At 39.2% G+C, this 18,676-nt stretch overlaps 4 protein-coding genes across 8 annotated transcripts in view; all 4 read left to right on the top strand.

The window, feature by feature from the left end:
- Positions 1–18,676, top strand: part of LOC126937437 (uncharacterized) — a 265,633-nt gene that overhangs the window by 171,403 nt on the left and 75,554 nt on the right. The gene's annotated exons all lie outside the window — the stretch shown is intronic.
- The window catches only part of DCTN3 (dynactin subunit 3), a 237,471-nt gene that overhangs the window by 92,280 nt on the left and 126,515 nt on the right, over positions 1–18,676 (top strand). Inside the window, exon 1 of one of the 3 annotated variants that reach the window (XM_050760840.1) lies at positions 14,647–14,656. The exons of the other annotated variants lie outside the window; for them this stretch is intronic. The gene's annotated coding sequence lies outside the window, so the exon portion shown is untranslated. Of the gene's footprint in view, positions 1–14,646; positions 14,657–18,676 lie in introns of those variants that run through there. 3 annotated transcript variants of the gene reach the window in all.
- LOC126937377 (protein FAM205A) overlaps positions 1–18,676 on the top strand; it is a 104,811-nt gene that overhangs the window by 76,097 nt on the left and 10,038 nt on the right. The window lies entirely within an intron of this gene.
- The window catches only part of SIGMAR1 (sigma non-opioid intracellular receptor 1), a 168,799-nt gene that overhangs the window by 45,104 nt on the left and 105,019 nt on the right, over positions 1–18,676 (top strand). The window lies entirely within an intron of this gene.

An 18,676-nucleotide genomic window follows, 5' to 3' on the forward strand; every position in this document is an offset into this window, starting at 1 on the left:
GACTTCAAAATATACTACAAAGCTCTAGTAGCCAAAACAGCATGGCACTATCATAAAGGTGACACATAGACCAATGGAACAGAATAGAGAACCAAGAAATAAATCCATGAATTTACAGCCAACTGATTTTCAGCAAAGGCACCAGGAACATACACTGTGGGGAAAACACTCTCTTCTTAAGTAGCAAAACTGAATATCCATATGCAGAAGAATGAATACTCACCATATAGAAAAATCGGGCGAGGCACGGTGGCTCACACCTGTAATCCCAGCACTTTGGGAGGCTGAGGTAGGTGGATCACCTGAGGTCGGGAGTTCGAGACCAGCCTGACCAACATGGCAAAACCCCGTCTCTACTAAAAATACAAAATTAGCCGGGCATGGTGGCACACTGCTACAGTCCCAGCTACTCAGGAGGCTGAGGCACAAGAATCACTTGAACCCAGGAGGCAGAGGTTCCAGTGAGCCGAGATGGTGCCATTGAACTCCAGCCTGGGCAACAAGAGTGAAACTTCGAGAAAGAAAAAGAGAAAAAGATCAACTCAAAATTAATTACAGGGTGAAGTGTAAAATCCAAAACTTTAAAACTACCAGAAGAAAACATAAGAGAAATGCTTCAGGACATTGGTCTGGGAATACGTTTTATGAATAAGACCTCAAGAACACAGGCAACAACAGCAAAAATAAACAAATGAGATTATACCAAACTGAAAAGCTACTGCACAGCAAGGAAATAATCAACAGAGTGAATAGATAACCAACGGAATGGGTAAAAATATTAACAAACTGTTCATCTAACAGGTGATTTATATCCAGATTATACAGGCTGAGCACAATGGCACACACCTGCAATCCCAGCTGCTATTGGGCAGCTGAGAAAGGAAGATTGCTTGAGTCCAGGAGTTCAAGGTTAAAGTGAGCTATGATTGCACCACCACACTCCAGCCTGGGCAACAGAGAAAGACCCTGTCTCTTAAAATAATAAAATTAAAATATTAGTAATAATGATTAAAATTAAAAACAACATACAAGGATCTCAACAGCAAACAACAACAATCCAATTAAAAATGAGCAAATGACCTGTAGAATAACTTTGGAAGTATTCCCACCTCCTCTACTTTTCAGAATAGTTTGAGTAGGATTGGTATTAGTTCTTTAAATGTTTGGTAAAATTCAGCAGTGAAGCTATCAGGTCCTGGGTTTTTCTTTGCTGGGAGACTTTTTATTATGGCTTTGATGTCATTACTTGTTACTGGTCTGTTCAGGTTTTGGATTTCTTCATGGTTCAGTGTCAGTAAGTTGTTTGTGTCTAGGAATTTATCCATTTCTCCTAGGTTTTCCAATTTATTGGCATATAGTTACTCATAGTAGCCTCTAATGATTCTTTGAATTTCTGCGGTGTTGGTTGAAATGTCTCCTTTTTCATCTCTGATTTTTATGTGAGCCTTCTGTCTTTTTTCTTAGTCTGGCTAAAGGTTTGTCAATTTTGTTTATCTTATGAAAAAGGCAACTTTTTATTTCATTGATCTTATGTATTTTTTACATTTCAAACAAACAAGGGGAAAACTCATAAAATAACTCTACATTTTAACTTCATATCCCCACTTATTTATTTATTTATTTATTTTTGAGACAGAGTCTTGCTCTGTCACCTAGACTGGAGTGCAGTGGCATGGTCTTGGCTCACTGCAACCCCTGCCTCCTGGGTTCAAGCAATTATCATGCCACACCACTGTAGTCCCACACTGTAGCTAGGACTACAGGCATGCACCAGCCAGCCAAATTTTGTATTTTTAGTTGAGACAGGGTTTCACCATGATGGCCAGTCTGGTCTCAAACTCTTGGCCTCAAGTGATCCACCAATACCCTGCTTTTTAACTTTGTTGTTGTTTCTATTTCTTATTGTACTATGTCTTGAAAAGTTGTTGGAGTTATTATTTTTGCTTGTTTCATCTGTGTTTTTCTGCGTAGTTACAATTACCAGTGAGTTTTGTACTTTCGGATGAGTTCTTACTGTTCATTAATGTTCTTTTCTTTTAGACTGAAGCATTTCTTGTAGGACAGGTCTGGTATTGATGAAATTCCTCAGCTTTTGTTTGCCTGGGAAAGTGTTTAAGTCTCCTTCATGCGTGAAGGATATTTTTGCTAGATATACTATCCTAGGGTAAAAGATTTTTTCCTTCAGCACTTCAAATATGTCATATTACTCTCTCCTACCCTGTAAGGTTCCCACTGAAAAGTCTGCTGCCAGACATATTGGGGCTCCATTGTATGTTGTTTCTTTTCTCTTGGTGTTTTAGGATGCTTTCCTTTTTATTTTAAAAATTGAGACACCAGGGAATGGTGGGCAAGGGGAGGGACAGCATTAGGACAAATACCTAATGCATGTGGGGCTTAACACCTATATAACAGGTTGATAGGTGCAGCAAACCATCATGGCACGTGTATACCTATGTAACAAACCTGCACATTCTGCACATGTATCCCAGAACTTGAAGCAAAATTTAAAAAAAAAAAAAAAGAATGAATAACAGGAGAACAGAACCGGAAAAAAAAAAGAATTGAGACAGGGTCTCACTGTGTTGCCCAGGCTGGTCTTGAACTCCTGACCTCAAGCAATCCTCCCACCTTTGATTATTAAATGCCTTGAGGTGGTCTTCTTTGGGTTAAATCTGCTTGGTATTCTATAACCTTCTTGTACTTGAATATTGATACCTTTCTCTAGGTTTGGGGAGTTCTTTGTTATTATTCCTTTGAAGAAACTTCTATATGTATCTCTCTATCACCTCTTTCAGACCAATAACCCTTAGATTTGCCCTTTTGAGGCTGTTTTCTAGATCTTGTAGGCATGCTTCCTTGTTTTTTATTCTTTTTTCTTTTGTCTCCCTGGCTATGTATTTTTAAGTAGCCTGTTTTTATTTTAGTATATGTGCTGCTGAAGCGAGCACTAAGTAGTCTGTTTTTAAGCTCACTGATTCTTTCTTCTGCTTGATCAATTCTGCAATTAAGAGACAGATGCATTCCTCAGTATGTCAATTGCATTTTTCATCTTGAGAATTTCTACTTGATTCTTTTTAATTATGCCAATTTCTTTGTTACATTTATATGATAGAATTCTGAATTTTTTCTCTGTGTTATGTTGAATTTCTTTGAGTTTCCTCAAAACAGCTATTTTGAAATCTCTGTCTGAAAAGTCACATACTTCTGTCTCTCTGGGATTGGTCCCTGGTGCCTTATTTCATTCATTTGGTGAGGTCATGTTTTCCTGGACAGTCTTGATGGTTGTGAATGTTCACCAGTGCATTAGGTATTGAAGAGTTAAGTATTTATTGTAGTCTTCCCAGTTTGGGCTTGTCCATACCCATCCTTCTTGGGAAGACTTTCTAATTATCCAAAGGGATTTGGGTGTTGTGATACTATGTTTTTGATCACTGTAGCCATATCTGCATTAAGGGGCACCCCAAGCCCAGTAATGCTGTGGTTCTTGCAAACGCATAGAGTTACCACGTTGGTGGTCTTGGCTAAGATCCAGGACAATTATCTAGATTACCAGGCAGAAACTCTTGTTCTCTTCCCTTACTTTCTCCCAAACAGAGTCTCTCTGTGCTGAGTCATCTGAGGCTGGAGGTGCGGTGAAACAAGCAAGCCTGTGGCCACCACAACTGGGGCTGTGCTGGGTCAGACCTGATCTCATGTGAACTCACTCACTATTGTGAGGAAAGTACCAAGGGGATGACACTAAACCATTCATGAGAAATCTGCCCCCATGATCCAATCACCTCCCACCAGGTCCCACTTCTAACATTGGAGATTATAATTGAACATAAGATTGGGTGGGAACACAGATCCAAACCATATCCAAGTATAACATATATTCAGAAAAATATACAAATCTCAAGTGTACATCTTGATGAATTAGCACAAAGGGACCACACCAAAGTATCCACTTCCATGATATTCAAGAAATATAATGTTACTAGCACCTCAAAACTCTATTGTATCCCCTCCTAATCACCTCCTACCCTCCCTTCTCCCCAAAGGTAATTTCTATTCTTTTAACATCCTTATTTTTGAACTGTAAATGGAATTATATAGTATATACTATTTTATTCAACATTATGTTTGTGCAGTTACATGTAGGAGAAATTCATTCATTTTCATTGTTGTTTAGCATTTCATTATATGAATATGTCACAATTTAGTTATCCATTCTATTGCTGATGTATAATTTTTTTTGCTTCTGGTTTGAGATTATTATAAAAGATGCCACTTTGAACTTTCAAATATATGTCTTTTGGTGAACACATGTGTGTGTTTCTCTTGAGTATAAATCTAGGAGTGGAATTTCTGGGTCATCAGGAAATACATATATTCAGCCTTACCAGATCCTGCCAAACAGTTTTCTGTAGTGGTTGTTCCAATTTACACTGCCACCAGCTGTGTTTGGGAGTTTCAGTTGCTCCAGATCCTCATCATCTCTGGGCGTTGTCAATCTTTCAAATTTTATATTTTCTGGTAGGCCTATATTAGTATCTCATTGTGGCTTTAATTATTTATATATCTGAGGTTTCAAGTGAGTTTGCAAACCTTCTCATTTGTTGGCAATTTATTAATAGTTATCTTTTCCTGTAAAATGCTTGTTCTGGTCCCTTGCTGATTTGTCTATTGGGTTATCTGTCTGTTTCTTGTTGATTTGTAGAACTTTTTTTTCTTTTTACGAGACAAGGTCTTGCTCTATCACCCAGGCTGGAGTGCAGTGGTGTAATCATAGCTCACTGCAGCCTTGAGTTCCTGGGCTCAAGCAATCCATCCACTTCAGCCTCCCAAGTGGTTAAGACTATAGGCACAGGCCACTATGCCCTGCTAACTTTTAAATTTTTTTGTAGAGACAGGGTCTTGCTGTGTTGCCCAGGCTGGTCTTGAACTGCTGGCCTCAAACCACCCCCACCCCCTCAACCCACAGTCTCCCAAAGCGCTGGGATTATAGATGTGGGCCACTATGTCCTGCAGAATTTTATATGTTCTGATGCAACTGCCTTGTTGGCTAAATATTTTGTATATATATTTTTCCTCTTCTGTAACTTACCTTTATACTCTCTTAAAGGTGTCTTTTGATAAATAAAAGATATTGATTTTAATGTAGTCCAATGTGTCAATCTTTCTTTATGGTTAGTGCTTTTTGTGTCCTTTTTAAGAAATTTTTCCTAATCTCAAGGTAATGAAGATAGTCTTCTATGTTATATTCTAGAAGCTTTATGATTTGACCATCCTAAAGCAACAGGATGAGCCCACACCCAAAATTTGGTTTGAATATCAAGACTGATGATGCCACACACAATAAGAGGGTATAAAAAGGTTTATTACTTACATAATTCAGGTCTCAGGGAGCAGGGCATGCCTCCCAAGCTGCCAAATTGCTTTATTAATCAAGGAAAGAAGACTGACTCACAGTTTTTAATGTTTGCTTAGTAAATATTCTTTATCAGATTTCATCCATTCCTTGTTTGAGAGAAGTTTTCCTAATGAATGAATGTGTAATATTATCAAAATATTTTTCTACATCTATCAATATGATCATATAATTTTTATTCCTAATTCTCTTAATGTGAATTGCATTGATTGCTTTTTCAATCTTACACTTGCCTTGTACTCCTGAAATAAACCCAATTCAGTTGTAGTGTATTGCTGTTTTTATATATCACTGGATTTAGTTTGGTAATCTTTTGTTTGGGTTGCTAATATCTATGTTCACAAATGAGATTAGCTTGTACTTTTCCTTTCTCTTACTATAGTTGTCAGGCTTTGGTATCTCATGGCTGGTAGCTAAGCTAGAGGCACTGGCAATCCCAGATCACCATAGTTCAATCAGAGACTGGGAGGATTTGCAGTAGATTCAATCCATGTGAGGGTTTGTCTATTTCCAGTTCATACTTACTTCTATGGTACAGCTCTTCAGGGGTTGACCAAAAGCCTGTGGTTTTTACCAGAACTCCTCCTTCTTATCAAGCAAATTCCAAGTTTTGTTCCCTTTAACCCATAAATCTCTCAAATGTTCTGCTCAGTTTTTCAGCCTGTTAGCCCTTGTCATTGACCTTAAGAGGAAGAACAGCCCCAAACGTCAGGCTCCCTTCAGTAAGCTTTCCCTCTCACTTGAATCTTGACCCCATAATACCTCAGTGCTTTGGTAGTTTTACCAAAGTTTTTAAAGTAATCTTTGATAGTTTTATCAAACTTTTGTTGAGGTTTTACAGTGCCTTTAAATATTATTTTAAAATATTTTGTCACTATTTTCTAGTTGTTCTTGGCAGGAGAAATGGTCTGAATCAACTTAATCTATCATTGGATTGAAAGCGCCCTAATTGTTTACTTTTGAAATGCTTTTTTAAACTATAGAAGTACAGTGCATCTTCATTATTTGTTAGGGGGTAAAGTTGTTGGTATACTTTTCCATTTTCAGAATTCTGAATGGAAAATGGAACAATATATTCACAACTTTACCCCCCATAATAAATAATGCTATCAGTATGGGGTATTTCTGGTCTTTTTTTCTCATGGACACATTTTTACATGGTTATATACTCTTAGTGCTCAAATAATTTCACATGCTGGTTTTTTTCCTTTAACATTATTCTCATCAGTATTTTACCTACCTACCTCTTATTGTAAATATCATTTCTTCTTGAAAAGCTAGTAAATTCTTTCCCCACCGCTTCTTTCATTCTCCTAAGAGAGTACCTACAGCTACTTCTCACACTCCAGTGAAGCAGCTAGCCTAAAAAGTGAAGCTGGCTGATAGATGGAAAACTGAGTAGCTCATTCTATTGGTCCTCTTGACCTTGGCTCACCAAGCTTGGCCAGTATAGCTGTGGATCCAAGAAGCCAGTATGGAGAAGCAAGAATCGGGAGGCTGATCAGAATTAATAATACTCCAGCTGTGGGGACTTGGTAGTCAGCCTACTTCAGCTCCTTCCTGACCTCTCTGCTCTGAGTCATGGAGGATAGTCTGCCAGCTGGCTGCTCCTTGCTCTAATCCCTCCTCTGGTCCTGTGTACTCAGTACACCCCTGCACTCCTTTAGCATCCATCCCAGCAAGGATAGCAGCTTCTGCCCAAGCCTTCTAGTTAGGAAATGACATTGTCTCTTCTGATTCTGTGCTAAAATATTTCTGTCAAGCTGTAACTAACCCCTGGCTTCCTGTTCAACCCCTGTCTGGCTGGTGGAGCAGATGATTAATGAGTATGTCACGGACCTGAATTTTTTTTTTTTTAATCTTGCCAAGTCATGACCAGTGATATCTCTGCCTCCATCCACTTGAAATGTTTCTGTACTAAAGATTACCTGATTTTGGCAAGACCTATTCTTTAGAGCAGCAGTTCCCAACCTTTTTTACACCCTGATACATTTGGCAAATGATATTCAAATGCCCAGTGTTACCTAGTGCACAATTTCCAGCATATGTGCTGTAACTCTACCCCTTTCTCTCCCTCAGCAAAGCACTGTAGAATGAAAGTAAAAGTAGCATATTATAGAGATAAATTTAAGTTGCCTTTATTCTTTCATCATGTAAAACATTAAAATGTCTTGGCACAATATTTAGTGACAAATGAACAAGGTTGAAAACCACTGTTCTGGAGAAAACTGGTGATTCACCTCCACATCAGAAAGCAATTACTAGGAACCTTCTGAGTATGTAGCACCGCGCCAGTTTGCAACCTACTTTGTGGTTGGCCATAAGCCAGCCAATTTTGTTATAGCTTTTACCCCAAATTTGAACTTACAGCTCTATGATTTTGTGCATTACATCTTTCTCACTCTTAACATATAAGCAGTTTATTGGTTCTTCAAAATTCCGAGCCTATTTATTCTCCAGTGAAGCCATTGATATCACATGTCCTGTCGAGCTTTGTTCCCCACTGACCACCAACCATGGTCCATTGTAATGTTCAGCCCCTAATCTTGAGTACTTTTGCCAGCTTGGAATTACAATTGCTTGGGAGAAATAGGGTGTTATGGTTTGAATGTGCCTCCCAAAGTTCATGTGTTGGAAACCTGATCTGCAGTGCAAAGGTATTAAGAGATGAGGCCTAATAAAAGGTAATTAGGTCATGAGAGCAGAGCCCTCATGAAAAGATTAATGCCATTATCACAGGAGCAGGTTAGTTATCATGAGAGTAAATTGTTATAAAGTGATTTCAGCCCGTAGTGCCTCCTTTTGTCTCATGCACTGACTTCTGCCTTCTGCCTTCCACCATGGGACGACTCACCAGATCCCAGTGTCATGTGCTTGGGCTTCCCAACCTCCAGAACTGTGAACTGAATAAATCTCTGTTCATTATAAATTATCCAGTCTCAAGTATTCTGTTACAACAGCAAAAACAGACTAAGACATAGGGAAAGGGTGGGAAAGGGACCAACCATCTCCAAAAGGAGAAGATGGTACTGGTTATTAGACACCTACACAGGACCCACATGGTAATGTAAATTTTTTGCACAAACTCAAGAAGAGCTGTAAATATAAAAGCGATACTCCTAGGATACTAGAGGCATGCTCCCTGAAATTATAATGATGGCTAATATCATGAGTTCTTCCCCAAATCCCATGTAGTTAAAACAATTATTGGTCCTCATATTTCCAAGAGATAGATGTAGGTGAATTAGAAATAAATAGCCTAAAATAGTCCTTTCTGCAGTTATCTGGAGAAGTGAATATGAACTTAAGGGTTTACTATGGTTGTAAATAATCCCCTGAAATGGAAGAAGGCTCTCTAGAGGGGTTAACCCTTTCTGTGTTTGAAGTCCAATTTTTCTCATTCTGTATTAAATTGTGTCCCCCTTCAGTGGAAAACTGGTCCTCACCTAAAGGTGTTATAGAGTTTACTACTTTGTCAAATTGTAACACCATGGATCAGGTAGGATAGGATTAAAATGTTTCTAAAAGACATGATTTTTTATAAAGGAAAAGCCTTTATACAGCATTTATATCTAGAGATGAAAGGTCTTTAAGCCTATAGCGCATGCTTGTACTAGGGCTTGGGGAAAATGTACAAGTGAGAGAATATACTGTTACAGAAACTATTTATCACAGGCTGCTTTTAACTACAGTGTTGTTGCAAGTCACATTGTGAGATAGTAAATATTTTAGAATGGCAGGCATCTGTTCCAAATACCCGACTCTGCCATTGTAGTGAGAAAGCAGCCACAGACAATACATCAATAAATGGGCATGACTGTGTTCCGATAAAACTTTATTTACAAAAACAGGCAGTTCAATACCTGAACTATACTACATTTTCATGAAGCATGACTTTATTATAGGTAATTGTCATGTTAAAGTGTGACTATTTTAAAATGCAAGTGTTTAATGCAAAGTTGTATAAATAAAGTGCATAATTTTTCACCCTGTTTAAAAAAAAAAACAAAAGAAGCAAGGCATGGTGGCTCACACCTGTCATCCCAGCACTTTGGGAGGCCAAGGCAGGAGGATATCTTGAGCCCAGGAGTTTGAGACCAGCCTGGGCAACACAGGGAGACCCTGTCTCTATAAAAATAAATAAATAAATAAATAAATAAATAAATAAATAAATAAAAATAAATTTTAAAAAAGAGTAGGCATACCGCATTTGGTGAGGTAGGTGGCAGTTGTTTTTCTCTGTGATGGTGTGACGGTCGTACGTTAACTGAGGCACAGTTCTTTGTTGGGGGCCTGTAGCAATGGTACTGTAGTAGTGCCCAGAGGTATCTACTCTGAGGAAATGCTGAGAGTGAGCAAGGAGAGAGCTGCTCCAAGACTGGGCCATGGTCAGAGTCCAAGGTCATTGGTCCCCTCCCCATACTATCCCACAGCCCACTCTCACTCCCAGCTCTGCTCCTCTGAACTTGAGTCTGTGAGGGGACCTCCTTGGGAGACTTTAATCTACTTATTTTCCAAGTGAATTTTTCTTCTACATTCCTGAAATTAAAAGCTGATTAATATTCCCTTCAGTCTGGGCATATTTGCACTATATCTTGCTGATATTTCACAAAATATAAGTGTCCTTCTAATACAGATACAGATGTTCTATTTTTATATTCTCTTGGGCATTTCAATTGTGATTTTGAAGAGAAACAAATTAAATGGAAAGGGAATCTCCAAAGGTTCAGTGCTCACTGGCAGATCTTTTATACTATGACTTCCATTCTCTCAGTACTTTCAAGAGTTTCCTCAACAAGTACATTGATAGGGAACACACTGAGAATTGCGTATCTCGAGAGCACTTCCTGTTCTGTCCCCTCCCCCGCATTTAAAACTAGTGTGATGAAATACTTAAGCCACACTGTTTGTCTTAGTTCCAGCTGCCTAGAAAACAGAGCCCAGGTAAAGCTTAAGTACTAATTCTTCATAGCGACAGTCAAGGAAAAGGGACATGAGACAGGAAAGGATGGAAAGCAAATAGAAGGTGGTACATTAAACAGTCAGCCCAGCCGTCACTTGGTCATGCAGAACATCACTGGACAGGCAATAAATACTGCCAGGCCGGATGAGGTGGCTCACGCCTGTAATCCCAGTACTTTGGGAGGCCGAGGCAGGTGGACCACCTGAGGTCAGGAGTTCAAGGCTAGACTGACCAACATGGAGAAGCCCCATCTCTACTAAAAATACAAAATTAGCCAGGCATAGTGGCACATGCCTATAATCCCAGCAACTCTGGAGGCTGAGGCAGGACAATCACTTGAACCCGGGAGGCGGAGGTTGCGGTGAGCCAAGATCATACCATTGCACTCCAGCCTGGGCAACAAGAGTGAAACTCCGTCTCAAAAAAAAAAAAAAAGAAGAAGAAGAAAAAGAAAGAAAAAAAAGAAAAGAAATACTGCCTTGTAACAATCTGTTAGAGGTGGAAAATAGAAAACTCATCTGCCTGTCTAGTAGCCAGCCTTTAAGATAGCCCTTAATTTTATATATGTGTGTGTGTGTGTGTGTGTGTGTGTGTGTGTGTGTTTCTAAACTTTTTTTACAAAAATGAGAGGACACAGGCCAGGTGCAGTGGCTTATGCCTGTAATCCCAACACTTTGGGAAGCCAAGGCAGGTGGATCACCTAAGGTCAGGTGTTCAAGACCAGCCTGGCCAACATGGTAAAACCCCGTCTCTACTAATAATACAAAAATTAACCGGGCATGGTGGCACAAATCCGTAATTCCAGCTACTCGGGAGGCTGAAGCAGGAGAATTGTTTGAACCTGGGAGGCAAAAGTTGCAGTGAGCTGAGATCACACCATTGCACTCCAGTCTGGGCAACAAGAGTGGAACTCCATCACCAAAAAAAAAAAAAAGAGAGTGAGAAAGAGAGACAGGACACTATATACGCTTGTTTCGCTTACATACGAGACCATATGTATCTACCTCATCCTTTTTAATGGTAGCATAATATTCCATTGTATGGATATATAATAATTTATTTAACGATCCTCATGTTTAAGTTGTTTCCACTGCTTTGCTATTCTAAATAATGATGCAGTGAATACCCTTTCATATGTCTTTGTGCAAATATATGAGTTTATCTATTAGATAAATTCCCAGAAGGGGAACTGCGGGATCAAAAGCTATGTGCATTTCACATTTCTATAAAATGGCACTCCAAACGTTTGTTCCACTTTATGTTCTAATCAGCATTATATAAGAGTATCTCTTTTCCATACCTCTCCTAACATATTGTATAATCAAACATTATTTTTGTCAACCTGAAATGAAAATGAGGTCTTATTTTGTTTTAACTTGAACTTTCTTACTATGAATAAAGTTGATCAGTTTCAAGATAACGAATAAATAGGTTTCTTACTCCTTCTCTAGAAAATCACCTCAAAACAACAAGAAAAATAGAAAACTGCACCTTGAATGAAAGTAGGAAACAGCTCTAACCCAGAATCATGGTACATGAAAATGAAAAGTAGGTAGAGGAAATAGAAGTGTTCTGGCTCAGGAATAGTACTCAAACTCAGGAGGGTCCAGGATTCCTTTAGAGATTAATGTCATTGAACATCCTAACACTGTCCATTGTTCTCCATCATCCTCAGATACTGATGTTTTAACCTCTGGCCTATCACCTCAGGACCATAAATGGCTGATCTAGGTATAAGCATGACGTCCATACTTCCCATTCAAGGTCAGGAAGCAAGGGAGCATAAGCTGGGGAGCTGTAAGCAAGTTCTCCTATATCCCATCTCTTATATCAGAAAGAAACTCCTCTCCAGAAGTCCTCCCAGAAAATTTCCCTGTATATTCTTAGTCAGAACTGGGTCCCATGTCCATCCTTAGATGTAAAGAAGTCTAGGCAGGGTGTGGTGGCTCACGCCTGTAATCCCAGCACTTTGGGAGGCCGAAGCTGGCGGATCATGAGGTCAGGAGATCAAGACCATCCTGGCTAACACAGTGAAACCCCATCTCTACTAAAAATACAAAAAATTAACCGAGTGTGGTGGCATGTGCCTACTCGCGAGGTTGAGGCAGGAGAATTGCTTCAACTCGGGAGGCAGAGATTACAGGGAGCTGAGATTACGCCACTGCACTCCAGCCTGGGCAACAGAGTGAGACTTTGTCTCAATTGAAAAAAAAGAAGTCTAAAAATTGGGAATCTGACAAAGGGGACCAATTGCTTTGATATCAATTGTTGATTAATAAATCACCCCCAAGTGAGTGGCTTAAAAAACAATTACGATATTATTATCTCTCATTGTTTGTGGGACTGACTGGGATCAGCTAGGCAGTCTTGTTTGGGATCTGGCCACAGTGGTGGTCATATGCTGGTGCTGGACCATCTGAAGACTCACTCATTCACATATCTGATGCCTGGGTTGAGAAGATAAATAGCTGAGGCTGTAACAACTGGGGGTCCTTGAACATCTCACTATATTTCTATGTAGTCTCTCTGCATAATCTTCTGGACTTCCTGCATGGATACTCAGGGATTCAAGGGCACATGTCCTGAGGGAAAAAAAAAAGCTAGACAAAAGTCATATTGCCTTTTATGACACAGCAACGCTTACACTATCTTCTATTTGTTAAATGAGTCACAAAGATCTGTTCAGTGTCAAGAGGAGAGGAAACAGACCATCTCATGATGATGAAGTGACAAATTACAGTAAAAGCATGTCGGACTATAAATATCGTGGCCATTTTTGGAAAATATAATATGCCTCAATTGGCTTTTAGAAATCACAATTCATCCTGAGGAACTGGGAATTGCAGTGTACTCAGGGTTCTGCAGCTCTAACTAAAAATTAGGGTTCATCATACATTGTTGGTGAAAATGTAAAATGGTGCAGTTACTATTGAAAACAGTTTGATGGGTCCTCAAAAAGTTAAACATAGAATTACCACATGACCCAGCAATTCTACTCCTATGTATATACCCAAGAGAACTGAAAACAGGAACAAAACCTTGTATACAAATGTTCATAGCAGCATTATTCATAGTAGCCACAAACTGGAAATAACCCAAATGTCAATCAAATGATGAATGGAGAAACAAAATGTGGTATGTCCATATAATTGATTATTCTTCAGCCATAAAAAGAAATAAAGTAGTAATAGGTTCCATAACACGGGTGAACCTTAAAAACGTTGTGTTAAGTGAAAGAAGTCAGGTGCAAAAGGTCACATATTCTATGATTCCATTTATATGAAATGTTCAGAATAGGAAATTCCATAGAGACACAAAGCAGAATCATGGTTGCTAGGGACTATGGGGAGGGTAGAATAGTAGTTGAATGCCTAATAGGTACAGGGTTTCTCTTTGAGAGTGATGAAAATGTTCTAGAATTAGTGGTGATGATTGCACAATGTTGTGAATGTACTAAAACCTACTGAATTACACACTTTAAAATAGTTAAATGGTGAATTTATGACATGTAAATTTTACCTTAATTTTTAAAATACAGGGCACGGTAACTCATGCCTGTAATCCCAACACTTTGGGAGGCAGAGGTGGACAGATCACGAGGTCAGGAGATTGAGACCATCCTGGCTAACAAGATGAAACCCCGTCTCTACTAAAAACACAAAAACAAAATTAGCCGGGCGTGGTGGCGGGCGCCTGTAGTCCCAGCTACTCTGGAGGCTGAGGCAGGAGAATGGCGTGAACCCAGGAGGTGGAGCTTGTAGTGAGCCAAGATCGCGCCACTGCACTCCAGCCTGGGCAACAGAAGGAGACTCTGTCTCAAAAAAAAAAAAAAAAAAAAAAAAAAAAAAAAAAAAAAATACAGGTTCAGTTAGCTAGGATCAATGATTGGCAGCCAACTTTTTGAAGAAGAGTTTTATGAAGAAGAGAAACCCTAGCGGTCTGAAAAACATATTTATTTCTCTCTCATTTTTGAAATATATCATTTGCGTGGTACAGAATTCCATGCTGACACATTTTTCTTCCAGTGCATTAAAGAGGCCACTCCACTGTCTTCTAACTTATACAGATTTGATCAGAAGTCTACTGTAATTCTTATCTTTGTTACTCTTTATATAATGTTTCCTTTTTTCTTTTCTTTTTTTTTTTTTTTTTGAGACGGAGTCTCGCTGTGTCTCCCAGGCTGGAGTGCAGTGGCGTGATCTCGGCTCACTGCAAGCTCCGCCTCCCGGGTTCACGCCATTCTCCCGCCTCAGCCTCCCAAGTAGCTGAGACTACAGGCGGGGGGGTAAAAAAAAAAAAAAAAAAAAATAATAACAGGCGCCCGCCACCACGCCCGGCTAGTTTTTTGTATTTTTAGTAGAGACGGGGTTTCACCATGTTAGCCAGGATAGTCTCGATCTCCTGACCTCGTGATCCACCCGCCTCGGCCTCCCAAAGTGCTGGGATTACAGGCTTGAGCCACCGCGCCCGGCCAATGTTTCCTTTTTTCTCACACCACCTTTAGCATCTTTGTCTTCCTTTCTCAGCAGTTCAAATAACATATGTCTAGGTCTGTTCTTCAATGTTCATCCTGGTTAGTATTCTCTAAGCTTCTTGGATTTTCAGCTTGGTATTTATCATTAATTTTGAAAATTTCAGACAGGCATGGTGGCTTATGACTGTAATCCCAACACTTTGGGAGGCCAAGGTGGGAGGATCACTTGAGCCCAGGAATTCAAGACCAGCCTGGGCAACATAGGGAAACCTCTATCTCTACAAAAAATAAAAAATTAACTGGGTGAGATGGTGCATGCCTATAGTCCCAGCTACTCAGAATGCTAAGATGGGAGGGTCTCTTGAGGCTGAGAGGTCGAGGCTACAGTGAACCATCATCGTGCCATTGCACTCCAGTCTGGGTGAGAATGAGACCCTGTCTCAAAAAAAAGTTGTTTTTCTTTTTTTTTTTGAAAAACCCTTGGCCATTACTTCTTCAAATATTTCTTCTGTTCCATCATCTTTCTTTTCTCCTGGGATGTCAATTGCATATACGTGTGATTGTTTAATATTGTGCAACAGCTCTTGAATGCTCTGTTCTGGTATTGTTTTGCTTTTTTCACTTTTTTCTTTCTGTTTCAGGTAGGATAATTTCTATGGAATTATCTTCAGGTTCACTTAATTTTTCCTCTACTGTGGAGGAAAAAACTACTACTGGTGAGCCTGACAAAAGCAACCTTTATCTATGTAACCATGTTTCCTACTTCCACAATTTCCATTTTATTCTTTCTTAGAGTTGCCATCTCTCTGATGAAATTACCTATCTGATCAGGAAGGCTGTCTACCATTTCCACCAGATCCTTTAACATATTAAATATAGTTCCTTAAGTTTCTCTTTCTGATAATTCCAATATATGTATCATATATCTAAGTCTGGTTATATTAATTGCTTTATCTCTTTTTTTTTTTTTTTTTTTTTTTTTGAGAGGGAGTCTCTTACTCCATCACCCAGGCTGGACTGCAGTGGCACAATCTCAGCTCACTGCAACCTCTGCCCCCGGGTTCAAGGGATTCTCCTGTCTCAGTCTCCTGAGTAGCTGGGATTACAGGCATCTGCCACTGCGCCCAGCTAATTTTTGTATTTTTAGTAGAGACGGGGTTTCACCATCTTGGTCAGGCTGGTCTTGAACTCCTGACCTCATTATCCACTGGCCAAGGCCTCCCAAGGTGCTGGGATTTCAGGCGTGAGCCACGGCGCCTGGCCTGCTTTGTCGCTTTATAGTGTGGTGATTTTCTCTTGCTTCTTCATATGCCTTGTACTAATATTTTGTTGAAAACTGGACATCTGGGCAGGGCGTGGTGGCTCATGCTTGTAATTCTGGCACTTTGGGAGGCCGAGGCGGGTGAATCACGAGGTCAGGAGTTCGAGACCAGCCTGACCAATGTGGTGAAATCCCATCTCTACTAAAAATACAAAAAAATTAGCTGGGCATGGTGGCAGGCACCTGTAATCCCAGCTACTTGGGAGGCTGAGGCAGGAGAATTGCTTGAACCCAGGAGGTGGAGGTTGCAGTGAGCTGAGATCACACCATTGCACTTCAGCCCTGGCAACCAAGTGAGACTCCATCTCAAAAAGAAAGAAAGAAAGAAAAAAAAGAAAAGAAAAGAAAAGAAAGAGAAAGAGAGAGAGAGAGAAAGTATATTTTTTCAGGACTCTCACACTACCCCAGTCTTTCTTGTGAATACACAGCAAGGTTCGTGGAAAGGACCCTGCGAGTGTGAATTCTCCCTGTACTTGTATGTCCCAGCATTTCTGTATTCTCATGCTGGGCTACAGTTGGCCTTTAGCAATTCATTAAAACTTTTATCTGGATTCTTACAAGCTCGATGGGAGGGGAGTGGGGGAGTCGGCTCCAAATAAGCAAGTGCACATGTGCCACATCTCCGTCAAGATGTCTGTCCTTAGATTAAGGTTAATTGGGTTGACCTAGAACTTCATCTTGCTGACAAATTCAAGAACAGTTGTGAATTTGCAGAGTGTCTTGTGATTTTTCTTCTTGTATGTGTGATTTCTTTTGTTGTAAGAGTGAAAGTAATGCTACTTCCAACTTTCCTTTCTCAGGAATCCAGAAGCCCGAGAAACCCTGCTTTGTAGTTAAATCTCTGTTAGATGTACTTCAATGTAATTCTTAACTAACACAGATTCTAACTTCATTCATTTATCAAAAATAATGAAACCATGAGTACCTGAAGAATTAGAACTTTTTTATAACTTCAGGAAGGGATAAACCTTTCTTAGTGTGACTTAAAACACAGAAGCCATGGTCGGGCACAGTAGTACATGCCTGTAATAGCAGCACTTTGGACGGCTGAGGCAGGAGGATAGCTTGAAACTAGGGGCTAAGAACTATCCTGGGTAACACAGGAGACCCCCATCTCTACAAAATAAAAATTAGCCAGGTATGGTGGCACGTGCCTGTGATCCCAGCTACTAGAGAGGCTGAGATGGGAAGATCGCTTGAGCCCAAGAGATCAAGGTTGCAATGAGCCATAATGGCACCACTGAAATCCAGTGTAGCAACAGAGTGAGACTCTGACTCAAAAAAAAAAAAAAAAAAAAAAGACCCACAGAAACCATAAAATAAAAGACTAATAAATTCAACTACATAAAATCCAAAAATTTATGTGTGGCAAAAATTCATCATAAATATCAAATGACAAACTGAGAAAAAGTATTTCTGATACATATATAGTTAATTTCTTAATATTAAAAAACACTTATACATCCACAAGTGATTTTTGCCCAATAATCTGTGAGCTAAGAATAGGAAAAGATATTTCACAGAAAAGAAACAAAAAGGTGATTATTGTAGCTTCAAACAAATTTATAAATATATAAAATACAATTTTTCACTTCTCATATCGACAAAGATAAAAAATTTGATAATATTGAGTCAACAAGCATAGGAAGACAGGCACCCTTACAGAGTTTTGGTGAGATTGCCAATTCATACAATTGATAGGCAATTATGCAATATCAACATTTAAAATATACACACCCTTTGACCCATTGATTCAACTCTTAGGAATTTCTCCTAGTTATATACTCACACCAGTGTACAAGAACTTATACACATGAGGTTCATGTCAGTGTTATTTGGTAGAACAAAAAAACTTTAAAGAAATATCCATGGATATAGGATTGAAAATAAGTTATGTTATAGTTTTACCAAAGAAGACTGTACAAACATTAAAGAAAATTATATACAGGAGATATATTCATAATAATTAATAGTAAAACAGGAAAAGGGAAAACAGTATCTAGCATGTTTCTATTTATGAAGAAAATATATCAATTTATTTATGCTTCCCAGGCTAAATTAATTCTGAAAGATACATGAGTATTGAGGAAAATCTCCAGGAAATTAGTTTGGGGGGCAAAGATTTCTTTGTGGAGTAATACCCCGTAAGCACAGACAGCCAAAGCAGCAAAAATGGACAAATGGGATCATGTCAAGTTAAAAACCTTCTGCACAGCAAAGGAAATCAACAAAGTGAAGAGACAACCCCAGAATGGGAGAAAATATACTTACAAACTATTCATCTGGAACTTACAAACTATTCATCTGGACAAGGAATTAATAACTAGAACATATAAGGAGCTCAAACAACTCATTAGGAAAAAAAATCTAATAATCCTATTGAAAAATGGGCAAAAGATCTGAAAAGATATTTCTCAACAGAAGACATGCAAATTGCAAACAGGTCTATGAAAAGGTGCTCAACGTCAGTGATCATCAGAGAAATGCAAATCAAAACTACACTGAGAT

Source organism: Macaca thibetana, chromosome 15 (assembly GCF_024542745.1).
Source record: "Macaca thibetana thibetana isolate TM-01 chromosome 15, ASM2454274v1, whole genome shotgun sequence".
Taxonomy (NCBI): domain Eukaryota; kingdom Metazoa; phylum Chordata; class Mammalia; order Primates; family Cercopithecidae; genus Macaca; species Macaca thibetana.